Raw genomic sequence first — 14,376 nt, 5'->3', positions numbered from 1 at the left:
TCATCCAGAAAGAAGACTGTGGGAACTGAGTATAAATCACAATACAGTATTTTCACCTTTTTTTGTGTTGTTCACTTTTTTTCCCTCGTTTTTTTTTTCTTTTTAACCTGATTTTTCTTGTGCAGCATGATGAATATGGGAAAATGTTTAGAAGAATATTGGATTATTTACTGTCTAGGGGAGGGAAGTGGGGGAAATAGGAGAAAAAAATTGGAATGCAAGGTTTTGCAAGGGTGAATGCTGAAAACGATATTTGCATGTATTTTGAAAATAAAGTTATTATTTTTAAAAAAAGATTGTACAGTCATACAAAAACAGGATCAAGTGAGGTAGTTTTTTTCTAGGATGTGGGAAATAGGCATGTTTGTAGGCAGTAGAGAATGAATGATTAGATGAGAAGTGATAGAAAGAAAAAGATAGCTCAGGAGTGACAGAGGGGGCAAACTGTTGGAGAAGATGGGTTGGAATGGGATTACCTGAGCAGGCAGATAGATTAGGGTTGGTAAGGTGTAAGGGACTCTCTCTGACTTTAGGCCCAGTACTTAAGCCTCTGTATGTCTTAATCATATACAAAATCCAAAGTACTCTGAATAAAAGCCAGTCTGAAGAGTGAGAGCAAAGACCCTGATAGGACATTTAACTTCAAATTGTGATTCACAGTGAGCTGAAAAAGCCCTCCTCAGCTCAGTGTCTGGCACCTTTTTGTTGTTATTTCTGACTCTTCATGCCCCTATTTGGGTTTTTTTTTTTTTTTTTTTTTTTTTTTTGGTGAATATATTAGAGTGGTTTTGACTTTTCCTTCTCCGGCTCATTTTACAAATAAGGAACTGAGGCAAACAGGATTAAGTGGCTTGCTCAGGGCCCCATAGCTATTAAGTATCTGAGGCTGGTTTTGAACCCTGAAGAAACATCTTCCTAAGACCCAGCACTATGAGCACATAATAGACATATAAGGTTTGTTGATTAATTAATTGAAAAAAGGAAGCTCTTATATCAATGAGAAAGGCCAATTTCATGACTATTGGTTAATCACAAATATTTCTGGCCTCAGTTTCTTCATCTGTAAAATGGAAACAAAACCTGCAGTACCTATTTCCTAGGATTGTTTGGAGGCTGGAACTAGATAGTGTAAGTAAAACACTTTTTAAACCTTAAGATTTCAATGGATTTGTTTTTCTTAAGATTTTCTATGAAAAACTATTTTACACTGGTTAATAAGTTAAACAGTTTTTATTAAAATTTTTATTTTGACAATAAAGAGAAAAATGTAATAAGATTTCAGTTAAATATAACTTGTGCCTAACTTCTTGAACCTGGTGACCATGGCACCACCTGGTGGCAGTGTACCTAAATAGTTAGAGTTGATTTTAGGAGGTGATTTTTTTTTCAAGACTGAATCTGCAAGAAGTGACACCAAAAGTCAATACTAGCTTTCCATCCCTTTGAGGTTTTCCTGATTAAAACAAAGCAAAAGAATATAGGTTATACATGTGTAGTCATGCAGAATATTTCCATAATAGCCATGTTGTAAAAGAAAAAACTAAAGTAAAAAAAAGCATGCTTCAATCTTCATTCAGACACTATTAGTCCTTTCTCTGTTCATTGATAGCATTTTTTCATCATAAGTCCTTTAGACTTGTCTTAGATCATTGTATTGCTGAAAACAGTGAAGTCATTCACAGCTGATCATCTTATATTATTGCTGTTACTTTGTACACAGCACATTTCACTTTGTTTTATCTCATGGAAGTCTTTCCAAGTTTTTCTGAGAGCATCTTGCTCATCATTTTTATAGCACAATAATATTACATACACAATGATTTTCTATCATATTATTACCTTTGCATCCAGATAATCTCAAAGCCAGTTCCAGATAGTGGTAGTGGCCACTAGTTTTCTTGGAAAGTTCCCTTTATGGCTATCTCCAGTTTTGTTTTGTTTTTTTTTTCTCACGCAGAGAGATTAAAAGAAAGGAACATGAAAACACTGAAATGTGCTCCAGTTAATGAGAGTACTGTAGTTAAGGGCTTCACATGACCACATTCATGCAGTTTCTGAGGGAAATTCATTTCAGGGACTCTTCTTCTTTCCCTCAGATGAGTGAAAAGCATGAGCATTCCTTAATAGACTTTTGTTTATGGGGAGAGAGAGAGAGAGAGAGAGAGAGAGAGAGAGAGAGAGAGAGAGAGAGAGAGAGAGAGAGAGAGAGAGAGAGAGAGAGAGAGATACCATGCTGTTTGGGGTAGGTAGAGGGGTCTTCTGCTGGTCTGTTCTCTCAGCTACAACTATAATGTGCTGGCATTTATAATAAACTATTCTTTGCCAGTTTGCCAATGATTTGTAGCTATGTTTCCCAAATAGATCCTGAGTGGTAGGGAGTCTTAGCACTTTTAGTTTCAGGTCCTGAGGGTCAGTTCATCTCTTCTCTGATTCAAACCCATGGCTAGAAAGCTAGAGTTCCTTAGGAAGGGTCTGGCTTTTGGAGTGCTTTTATTCTGCCCCAAATGCCATTCATTGAATTCCCTTCACTATCTAAAATTTAAAAAAAAAACCTTTTGTCATATTATACTACTGGGAGCTTTACATAATAAGCCTGGGATTAGTGCAAGGGAAAATGGGGATTTTTTTGTTCGTCATTTCTACTAAGGATGGTGAGTCAATTAGATGATGAAATGAATAGAGCACCCATCCTGGAGTCAGGAAGACCTGCATTCATATGTGGCCACAAACACATACTAGTTGTATGATCTTTGCTTATCCCTCTCTGTCTCAGTTTCCTCACCTTCAAAATGACAAACAAGGCCAGTATCTATGCCAAGAAAACCCCAATTGGGTCACAAAGAGTCAAACAAGACTGAAATAATTGAACAATCAATGATAAAAATCACTGTACTTCCTACATGCCTTATAATAGATATCATTTTTGTTATTTTTGCTACTCAACTCAAATTGCTAAGATATCATTAAAGATAAGAGGGATAGGGAGTAGACCTGAAATTTTGCTGATTATTGGGGTCTCTTGAGTTTTCTACCAATGCAGGTCAGCTAGTCCCAACTTGTGGTCTTACTTATCTAGGGAACTAGCTTTGAATAACTTCCTCAGAGTGATTCAGTCAGTTTACGACAAAGCCAAAACAAAAATTCTGGTCTTCTCTAGCTGCTCCAAAAAAGTTAACTTATTTTTGTATAGTGCCTCACAGTTTACAAAATTTTTTACAATGCAGTTTCTTATTTGATCATGAAGTATAAACCTGAGGGCAGGGGTTGTTTCATTTTTTTTTATCTTTTATTTCTTAGCACAGTGCCTGGTATATATATATATATATATATATATATATATATATATATATATATATATATATATATATATATATATATATATATATATATATATATATATATATATACATATATATATATATATATTAGACACTTCATAAATGCTCATTGATTGATTTATTGATTCAGGTGAGCAAGCAAATAATATTATCCTTTTTAATGAATATGGAAAGATATGTATAGAGAGATAGAGACAGAGAAACAGAGACAGAGAGAGATAGAGACATAGACAAAGTGACACATGGAGGAAGACAGAGACAGAGAGGGATAGAGAGACACACAGAGAGAAAGACAGAGGAGACAGAAAGAGGCAGAGATTCCCAGAGGGTGGGAAAGACAGAGAGAGGCAGAGATCCAAAAAGAAATAGGCAGAGAGAGACACAAAGAGACAGACACACAGAAAGAGACAGAGAAACATACAGAGAGGGAGAGAGATAGAGACAGAGAGACAGAGACAGACACAGAGAGAAAACTAAAGCTCAGACAGATTGAGATTTGCCCAAGCTAATAAATAGAGGAGTGGGATTCGAATCCAAATTATTTGACATTAAGTCTAGTGCTTTTCCAACAGAACAAACTACCTCTCTAACAACAATATTTTTGGTTGCAAAATATTTTATTTTTCCCTTTCCTTGTTCTGCCCATCAGAAAACTGGCATTTTGAAAAGTGCCAGAGGGTTTTTTGCTTCTATCTAACCATCCTTGTGCCCACAGAAAAAGGCTCTTTTTTGAAGAGGTCTCCCTGTTTGAGGATGTTCCCAGCTGCAGCACACACTCCTCTTCATCCAGATGTAGGTCAGCAACTGAAAAGTCCCCTGGAGCTCCCTGGACGAAGCTAAGCTCTCATATGGCCCCAAAAGCCGAATGCTCAGTATCCGGTCCCAGTCCCAGTGTCCACATTGATTTGTTCTGGACCGCCTGATAATTAATCTCTCATAGAAATTTAAGGTCTGTTAATTACCCTTGATTAATTAGGGTGAACTTTTTAATTGTATCCCTGAGCAGAAATGTACTGTCAATAGGCACCATAATTAGTGACCCAGTAATCAGTTTTAAACCAATTATCCCAGGGTAACAACTGAAACTAGACTAGCCATGCCCAAGGGGCCTGGACCCATTTCTGGGGAGTCTGAAAGAAACAAATTGGAGCTCCTGGGGCGAGGTGTCTGTGTTTGGTGTGATGTGAAACACTATGCCATCCCCAGCATTATGATTCTCTGGGGTCTTAGATTCACCCATTTTCCCCACTACTCCGTTTTGTTTTCCTTTGTTGGTGAATTTTTTCCCACAAAGAAATTCCATTCAACATTCACTACATCCTTAATGTTTGATACGAAGTGAATGTTTTTATCCCATGTGATACATTTATAATCAGTGATAGTATTTTTATTTTCTGTGACATTTTGAAAGGCAACATGACAAACAGATGGAGAGCTAGGTTCAAATCTTGTCTATTTTCAATATGTCCAGAACAGAAATTATTCTCTCTCCTCCCAACTAACACTCTAGTAAATTTCCTTATTTCTGTAGGTAGCCCCTATGTCCTTCTCAACCTCAAGGTCTTTTCCAACTCCTTTCTCCTTCATCTAACACATATAATCAGGTGACAAGTTCTACAGTTTCTTCAAAGGTATCCCATTATTTGTAGGAACAAATATAAACTCCTTTTGGGCATTTAAAGCCTCACCATGACCAAGACTCATCCTGCCTTTCCAGACTTACTAAATTTCCTGTTACTCCTCCTCAAATTCCATCTCCTCTCTTCACTTCCCATTCCTAGTTCAGACTCTCATCATTTTTCAACTTGGTTATCACAAAAGCTTTCTGATTGGTCTCTCTATCTCAAGTTTTTCCCTTCTCCAATTTGTACTCCACATAGGTGCCATGGGGTTCATTCCCCAACTGCTACAGGGGCCAATGACACAAAAAGAACTACTGATCTAATCCCCTTCCAACCGATTTTACAAGAAAGGAAACTGAGGCTCCAACTGGTTAGGTGACTTGCCCAAGTTAAAACCCTATCAAGAAACAGAGGTAATGCTTGAATTCATGTTTTCAGTAGCTGAAAATAAGTGTTCTTTACATAATGCTTCAATTTCTACAGTGGGTGGTTCCTGAAGGACAGCCATGAGACTATAATGTACTATAAAGGAATTAAGGGATGTGACTAGCTAAGAGAATGCTGAGTTTTTTGCTATATTCTTTTGTAAGGAGAGAAGAGACTTCAAAGATTTTTGCAGCATTTCTAGAGACTTAGTCTTTAGACTTTGGGGAGCTATCAGGATCCTTGGGGCTACAGAATATATTCCTTGATTTCCAGCCCTTGTAATCTATAAACTAGAGAAAGCAAAATTCTCCTTCCTCTCTGTCTCTTTCTCCCTTTCTTTGTGTTTCCCTCTGATTCTCTACTTCTTTCTGTGTCTTTCTCTGTGTCCCCTATCTTTCTCTGTTTCTGTCTCTCTCTGTTTCTGTCTTTGTGTTTATCTCTCTCTTTGTCTCTGTCTCTTTGTCTCTTTCTAGATCTCTTTGTTTCTGTCTGTTTCTGTCTCTGTCTCTCTCATACACACACACACACACACACACACACACACACACACACACACACACACAATTCAAGTCCCATAATTTTTTCTCTTCTTGCTAAGGTTAAGATTTTATCTCACTTTTATTCTCATGTATTTTGATATAATCAAATCTCCAAGACTTTGATAGATTTTCTGATTGATTTTTTGTGTTACCAGAATTTGGTGAGATGTAGCTAACTAAATCAGTGAGAATAAGACAAGAGCTCCCCTTTCTCTTCAATAGCAACTAGGGAAAGGTGGCATTTATCCTGGGATCCCCCCAAAATTGTATACTGACACTACACTACCAATATTCCCATATCTATTTCTAAGAAGATTATTAGGTTAGTTTGGTATCTTTCCACCAAACTCAAATATTGGGTGTGTTCCTTCTATTTTTTTTCTCTTTACAAATATGGAAATCAAGGACTTTTTTGGAGAAGTGTGCACTAGATCCCAGATAGGAAAACTATTCATGTCATTGAAAATCAGAAACTCTTTATGATTAGACATGAACCACACATGTTTCTTTCATTTATTCTATTCCATGATGTACCAACATAAAAATTTCTTGGGTTGTTTTTCTTTAGAATTTTTTGTGACATAAGAAAATTTGATGAGATAAAGAATGTATAATAAAATGGAAACTGCCTCACTGGATAGAAACATGATACCTCTGACTCAGAATACTGTCTCTAATAACAAACTCTTCTGAGAGAAGACCTGTTTCTTTCTTGTTTCATCATTATAAATTCAAGTTCCTGACTAAAAAGTCTTATTTCTTCATTTCCCAGTAAGAATCTAGTCTAGACATAGATCTTGATCTTTCATTAGGCTACTGATATTTTTAGCCCCTACCATTTCTTGGAACTAAATGATCCCATGACTTTACTCACTGCTCTTTATGTATGATAGAACTTCCATTGGTTTATAGTAAAATCTTCAGAAGACCTATACTTGATTTCTTCCTCTTTATCTTGTATGTATCATTTCCCCATTCAAAAATATAAGTTCCCTAGAATCAGGAGATGAATAATAACAACATTGTAAAGACATACAACTTTAAAAGACTCAAGAATGCTAACTGATGCGATGGTCATCCACAATTCCAGAAAGCCAGTGATGACTCAGAAAAAATACTCAGGGTGTAGAATGAGACAAATAGTTTTAGACATGGCCAATATGAGGATTTATTTTAACTTTACATATTTATTATAAGGGTTTGGTTTTTCTCTTCATTGTTTTCTATTGAGGAGAAAGTGAATGGAAGAAAAAATAGTTTATTTTTTAATTAAATTTTAAAAAGAGAAAAATGTAAACCTGAAGTCAGAGACTATTTTTGTTTTTGTAGTATTATCTCCAGTGGTTGCCACAGTGTCTGGCACAAAATAAGTACTTAATAAATACCCTTTTTTCCATTAATTTATTTGCTTCAAGCAAATCACTTTTATTTTCCTGAACTTCAATTTCTTTGCAAAACAGGGATAAAAATATTTTCCTAGTTCACCTCTTGAAAGATCTACACTCATATGAGTGCAGTAGTACTTCTGTTTGTAAAATGCCATATAAAGATAATGTAATACTAATGAAAATGATAATTGATGAATTGACAAACATAGCAATAGTGAATAGAAAATAAATATTTAATTCAGGAAGACCTGGATTCAAATCCTGGTATTAACACACTTAAGTTTGTAGCTATGGACAAGTCATTTAATCTCTCACTGCTCAAAGAAATTCTGTTAGATTACAAGGTACAGATAAATTATCAATCCATGTTAATGTAGGGCATTTCTACACCAGGAGCTCCATATGCAGATTTAATCACAGGTTCAGACTAAAAATAACAATTATCATCACTATCATCATCTTCAACCCTTAATAGGACCCTCTAACATGAAGAATTGGGATGGGGGAGGGGCGAATTCTATAACTATCTACTTAATGATTTCAGAGACATCCATTATATACCTTCTCAGAGATCTTTCCATACTGAAGAGGCTTTATCTCATAAGCTGTCCTCTCTTTCTCTCATTTCTTCTAGCTCATCTACCTCTGAAGCAGGGTTTGTATAATCCTTGGCTAACTACTTCTAAAATGCTTTTGTAAGTTATCACAGCACTGTTCTCTTGGTTTCCCAGCAAGGAAAAAAATATTCAAATTACCTGATGAAAAATGCCAGAAAAGAAGAGAACAGGCATGGAGTGGGATGAAATAGGATAGACTAGACTGGCATAATAGGCCAAACCAGAACAGAATAAATCCAAATGGTATGGAAAAGAATGAAAATGAATACAAGAACTGTATGTGATGAGTATTTAGAAAACTGATACTAAGACTTATCTAACCTTTATTAGGGACTAGGCTAGGGCCTAAAGATAAGATCAACTTTAATGATCTTCAACCTAGATTTGCTTTGAAGCAGTTGATCTCTTTAGTACCTATAATGAGGCAACTATGTCATTTTTGAGATATCAGCTTGTAGTATTGGGGGCTTAATTCTTACTGACCTAGTCCAATAAGTTAATGGTCAATATTGAAAATTTATCTCTATGAGACATATGCAACTTTCAGGCAGGTGATTAATAAGTTAATGATTTTATTTCTTTTTCCATAGTAAATGATAGATTTCTCCTCTACCCACCTATCTGATGGATTCTGAAGAATGAGGTAGGGGAAGGGAACAGAGATGCTAAGAATCAAAGGACTGCTTTTACTAGGTTTGATATGGTTTCACCAGCTGTTCAGTACCTTGGTCTAGGAGCCAACTAAATCAAATCATTACATTTATCTTGGCCAACTGATTTATTTGTCTGCTTATTTTATTTATTTTGTTTGAATTCAGCCATCTATCAATTCATTGGGCAATCATCTATTGTGCTAGTCCTTATGCTGGTACCATTGGTCAGTGTGTGGGGGATATAAAAATGATGAAGGCTCAGTCTTTGTTCTCTATGACCTAACTTTCTAATAGGTATGTTAAGATTTGTACCAATAACTATGATATGATGCAGAATGTAATCAACATAAAAGGTATGAGCAAAACATTGTGGGAGTTTAGGGATAGGAGATATTACTTCCAGCCTGAGGAAATCAAAATCAGAAACCATCAGTAATTAATTTAGTGCCTAATCCTCTAATTCAAATGCTTTTTGAATTGCCAAGTGAGAAATCTGCTGAAGTCACATGCCATTTGTTCCATAAAATAATGCTTGCTGGTTCTAAGTTCATGAAGAGTGGCTATAATTCTAGGCCCTTGGGTTAGGAATCCCCCAAAAGATTTTGGAGGAAATAACATTATAAGAGGACCTTAAAATATAAATAGAGCTGAAAGGAGCTACCATAAAAAATAAATAAAAACACAGAGATGGAAAACAGGACAGGGCAGAGTAGTAGTGTCTATCTCCTGCAAAAAAGTCAGAACTAATGAGGCAGGAAAAACAGTTTAGAAAGATCCTAAAAATGGGCACAAGGAGGAAGACTGTGTAGGAGGCTGTAGTATCAGAAGTCTAGAATTAGTCACCATGAGGAGATCCAGACTGGTGATTATTTAGCATCAAGGAGGCCTTTTTGTAGATGACAAAAGAATGTTCTATCATGACTTTAAAGGGCTCTGGCATCAGAGATTAGGTGGAAGTCTGGGCAGACACATAGTTGGAGGCAGGGATATGGGGTTGATGTTCAGAGCCAAGGCTCTCATCCTTGCAAGGATCTGGTGAAAGCAAAGCAAGGCCCTACTATGGAAACAAAAGGAACATGCTGGCAAGATACTAAGACAAGGACTCGGGAATGAGAGAAAATAATAATATAGGGACTCATTTACTAGGCTGGGACAGAAGGAGAAATCTTGATCATAATAGACCAAGAAAAAGCCCAATTAGTATAGTTGTGAACAAAATCATGAAGAAGGCAACCCCAAAATAGATTATTCTGAGACTTTGGAGCTATGGATACTAATGTTTCTCCTAACTAAGAACTGGATTAATTTTAAGATGTAGGATAGAGCTATAGCTTCAGATAAGGGTTAGATAATCCTGGTTAGAGGGATACAGGGTCAAGAAGTCAAGTTAGTATTAGAGAAGCATCTAGAAGTGAAATATTCTCAAGAAATAAATAATGGGAGAAATGAAATACTGAATTATAAAATCATGGAATTTTTTTATTTGCCTGCCAGATTTCTGTTACTTCCTCTCAGAGAATAAACCCAGACCTTAGGTCTATAATAATAGTAACAATTATTATTATTATTATTATTATTATTATTATTATTATTATGTAATACTTTAAGTGGTACAAAACTCACTGAATTAGGATGCTATTATATCCATTTTACATATGAGTATACTGAGGCTGAGAGGTGTTAAATTGCTTGTCCAGCTAATCAGCACCATTTTGATATATAGTCTTCATAATTCCAAGTATTATACTCAAGTCATCGAGCTTCCTCTTCACTTGAGGTCCAACTCATAGATACTGTTCACATTAGAAAGGAAAAAATAGAGAAGAGCAGACTGTAAAACAAGAGGGATCATGGAGGGTCAGAAACCCTAGAGAAAAAGATTCTCACCAGAAGCCAAGTAAATGAATCTGATAAGCTTGTCACCTATCTATAGTATGGGCTTGTCAGGGTTTAGAGGTAGTACTGAGGACTAGGGCACCATATCTAATCTCTCTGTCTCTTTATTTTCCACATTTGGAAAAATGATGGGTTTATACTATGTGATCTCTCCTTCTAGCCTGAAATATATGTGAAAGCAGTAGTTCATTAAGAATGTTATAAATATGGAAACAATAATGTAACATGTGCATCCTGAGACTGGCCACAACTCTAAGCTCCCAGCTTTCCAGTTCGTCAAGGTCATACCACAGCTCCAGAGTTCCTCTTGAGATTAGAGCATGAAGGAGATGTTCTGAGAAGAAGTGGATCCTTCTTTCCTGAAGATCCTGTGAAGCATTCAGGAACCAACCATCCTCAGGAAGAGGATGATTATTAGGACAGACTAATAGGAAAACAAGACATCACAAGATGATTTCTTTATAACTATAATAGACTTCAAAGGTTATCTAATTCTACTGCTTCATTTTGAAGATGAGCAAACTAAGATCTTGAAAGGGAAAGCAACTTGCCCAATGTAGTATGTGACTTAATGGGTATTTGAACCCATATTCTCTAATTATAAATCCATTGATCTTTATGTTATGCCCTCTGGTGTAGTCCTACCCATGAGTATTTGAACTGACAGATTTTTTTTGCCCTTATTCAATTACTGATGATGATAATGCTAATTCTGAGTCCTTTTACTTAGGACAGAATTGGTCAAACACAATCCAGAAATGAAAATACAGAGTGCATTTGCATTTATGAATATTCATATTATATTTCTACTCAACCTTTATAACCCAACCCAAATACCACTTTCTCTAAGAAGTCTTGCCCAGTTCTCTCTTTGACAATAATTCTCACCCAGACCTCCACCCTTTGTTGCTGACATAGCTCTTTATTTTTCACCTGTCTAATAAGCTTACATATACTGTTGTTTAGAATGTATGTGTGTATGTATTCATATATACCCATATATATTTTAATATAGTGATATAGGTTTATGTGTTGACTTCTTAATAAACTCTAAGCTCCATGAAGGCAGGACTCACATACCTAAACGTTGTATCTCTCCTTGTCCTTGTATGAGCTTTACACAGTACATTTTTAATAAATGCTTGTGAAACCGAATTTATCTGCTTCACAATAAAGGAAAGGAAAGAAATTAATCCATATTAAACCCCATGCCTGGCAATTTCCTTCCAGTCTCCCAGAATCTCCTCAGTCCTTTTCCAGACCATTTCTATTATACTTCCAGCTCATTTCTAACCTTCTTCAGGACCAAGGATAGCAGGACTGTCTCCACTATAGTCTGGTATACAATATGTTCCCTACCACCTGCTTATGTTAAAAGCATGGAGTGCCCACAAAAGACACTAATAATTAATTTGGTTCCTGATCCCTTGATCCAACTGCTTCTTGATTTTCTGAGTGAGAAATATGCTAGATCAAGTGCCTTTGGTATGTGGAGGAATACTTTATTCTTTATTATTGTTTGTCTTTATATGGCTAGAAATTTCCTATTCTGAAACCATAGGTCATGCTAATCTCAAAGACCCTCAAGAGAAATCAGAGTGCTTGTGTTTAGTATGCCCATCGCAAAAATCTTGTGTTGGGGTTACCCAATAGTTTGGGCCTTGACTTTGCTCAATTTTATTGAATGTTTATACTTACCTGCTGGTATACAGATCAAGTAACCTTCCCTGAAAACTTCCATTTTCTAGGAGCTGCCTAACTGCCTACACTAAACACCAGTTTGCTTATCCTTATGCTGTTCTTTGAATTCTATATCATGTTAACCTATCAGAGATTTGAGAGAGAGAGAGAGACAGAGAGAGAGAAAGAGAGAGAGAGAGAGAGAGAGCCATCCCCTTTGCCAACTCTCTCTTCTCTGTCAAAGATCTTAAAATTCTTTCTAAAACTTTTTTTTAAATTTCAGAGATTTGTTTTCAATTGATAGGTTCTATTAGATATTTTCATGCATAGGTAAATATGCATAACTAAGGCCTTTGGGTTAGGAAGTCTCAACTAATTTGCAGTGTAGTTTCCCTATTTAAAAATGCACCTTTGCTCGTTTTTGTTTTTGTTTTTGTTTTTGTTTTTAATTGCCAAACTCTGGGGGGAAAAAGAAGACTTGTCTATTTAATGAAAATAAAGATAATATATTGTTCTTTAAGAAAAAGATAAAAAACATCTTAATGCTTCAGGAGTAAAATCCTTCACCAAATTGAAAAGTGAATTGAAAAGTTCTAAATGTATCTCTTACTGAAAGTGATGATCACTTTTTTTTTCATAGCTTCCCTAACCTATTCCCTCTTCTCCACCTCTATAGATATAGATTAATTAGAGTGGGGGAAATGAAACTTTAACCTAAAATGCCAAAATAGAGAGTTCTGATAGCACTGACACTTCAACAGGAAAGTAATAGCTGGGTTTAGTACCTAGTGATCAAAACTAGTTGAAATGGAGAATTGCCAGATGGTTTTAGGCTTACTCTTCCCTATCACTATCACCACGAGCATGGTATCCACTCAGGCAAGTTCCTCCCCAATTAGCCCCACACTAAAGCACTGTTCTTTATAGAAATATCCTTTTCACTTTTCCAGGATCTTTCCCCCCATCTACTCCCATCTTTCACATCAAAGGGCCTTGTGTCATGGGGGCTATTTCCTATCTTAATTAAACTTCTTTTAAAACAAATTGATTTAAAAAAGCATTTTGTGAAGCCTTTCTAGTTGTGGCTCTGCCTGTTGTCATGAAATTTTCTTTTTCATCAGGCTAAATAGTGTCTCCTCCCAGTAAAGGATAGATAACCGTATTTTTCTCAGAGGCTCCCTCTCCCCCTGCTTGTGATATACTAGTGCTACTACTTGCTAACAAAGTGATTCCCAGATATATGGAATCAGCCCTTATCTTTCTTTAGAGCTCCAGGATTGGTAATATGATTTCATTTTCAACCACAAGGTTTTCATCACAGAATTCAAGTAATGGAGGTTTAAATGGTATTCTTGTGGAGAATAAACAGGTCCTCTTAGGTGTGAATCAGATCGCCTAAACATTATTACTACACTAATTTAAGTGCCACCAAGCCTGTTCAGGTTTGTATGAAATAAGCAGTTTGTCTTACTTCAAATATGACTAGGTGAAAGTAGCATAGATAGGAAATAGCATTCATCTACTTTTGCTTTTTATACCAAAATAGACTGGGTTTTTTTTTTATTAAACTAACAGTACACATAGTCATTTACTTCTTTCTGATCAAAGGCATGGAGGGAAACATCTAATCTTCCAAGAGGCCCTTTCTCTCAGCATCACAGGGGTTTCTGAAAGGCAGGAATGGATGAAAGAAGCTACCTCTGGTACCTTGTTGATTTTTTTAAAAGTTTTTAAAAAGTATATGAGAGAATTAATGTTTATGTATCTCTACTTCGTATCTGTTGCCCTGATTAGTTTCAAATTCATGGAACAAGATGCCCCTCCCAGGATAAATATATCATTTCTAAACTGACCACCATGCTGTTAACTCAAGCCTCAATTAACACCATTTCCCTCAGCTTCCCCTGCCCTCTGACTAGAGGACTGGAAAATGGAGTCCTAAACTCCTCCCAATGCCTTCCCTTTTAGAGAACAAAAACTAGACTCTTAGCTTATTCCACTTTGCATTTGCTACTCTGTTTGCTTCCAAATTTATGAAATTAATGCCTGAAGCAGCTAGATATTGCAATGGATAGAGCACCAGCCCTGAAGTCAGGAGGACCTGACCTCAGACACTTCACACTTCCTAGCTGTGTGACCCTGGGCAAGTCACTTTGACCCCAAGTGCCTCAGGTAAAAAAAAAAGCCTCTGCATACCAGATACTCTCTGGTATGTTA

This window comes from Sminthopsis crassicaudata, chromosome 1 (genome assembly GCF_048593235.1).
Source record: "Sminthopsis crassicaudata isolate SCR6 chromosome 1, ASM4859323v1, whole genome shotgun sequence".
NCBI lineage: Eukaryota > Metazoa > Chordata > Mammalia > Dasyuromorphia > Dasyuridae > Sminthopsis > Sminthopsis crassicaudata.
Note: the sequence above shows the minus strand (reverse complement) of the source record.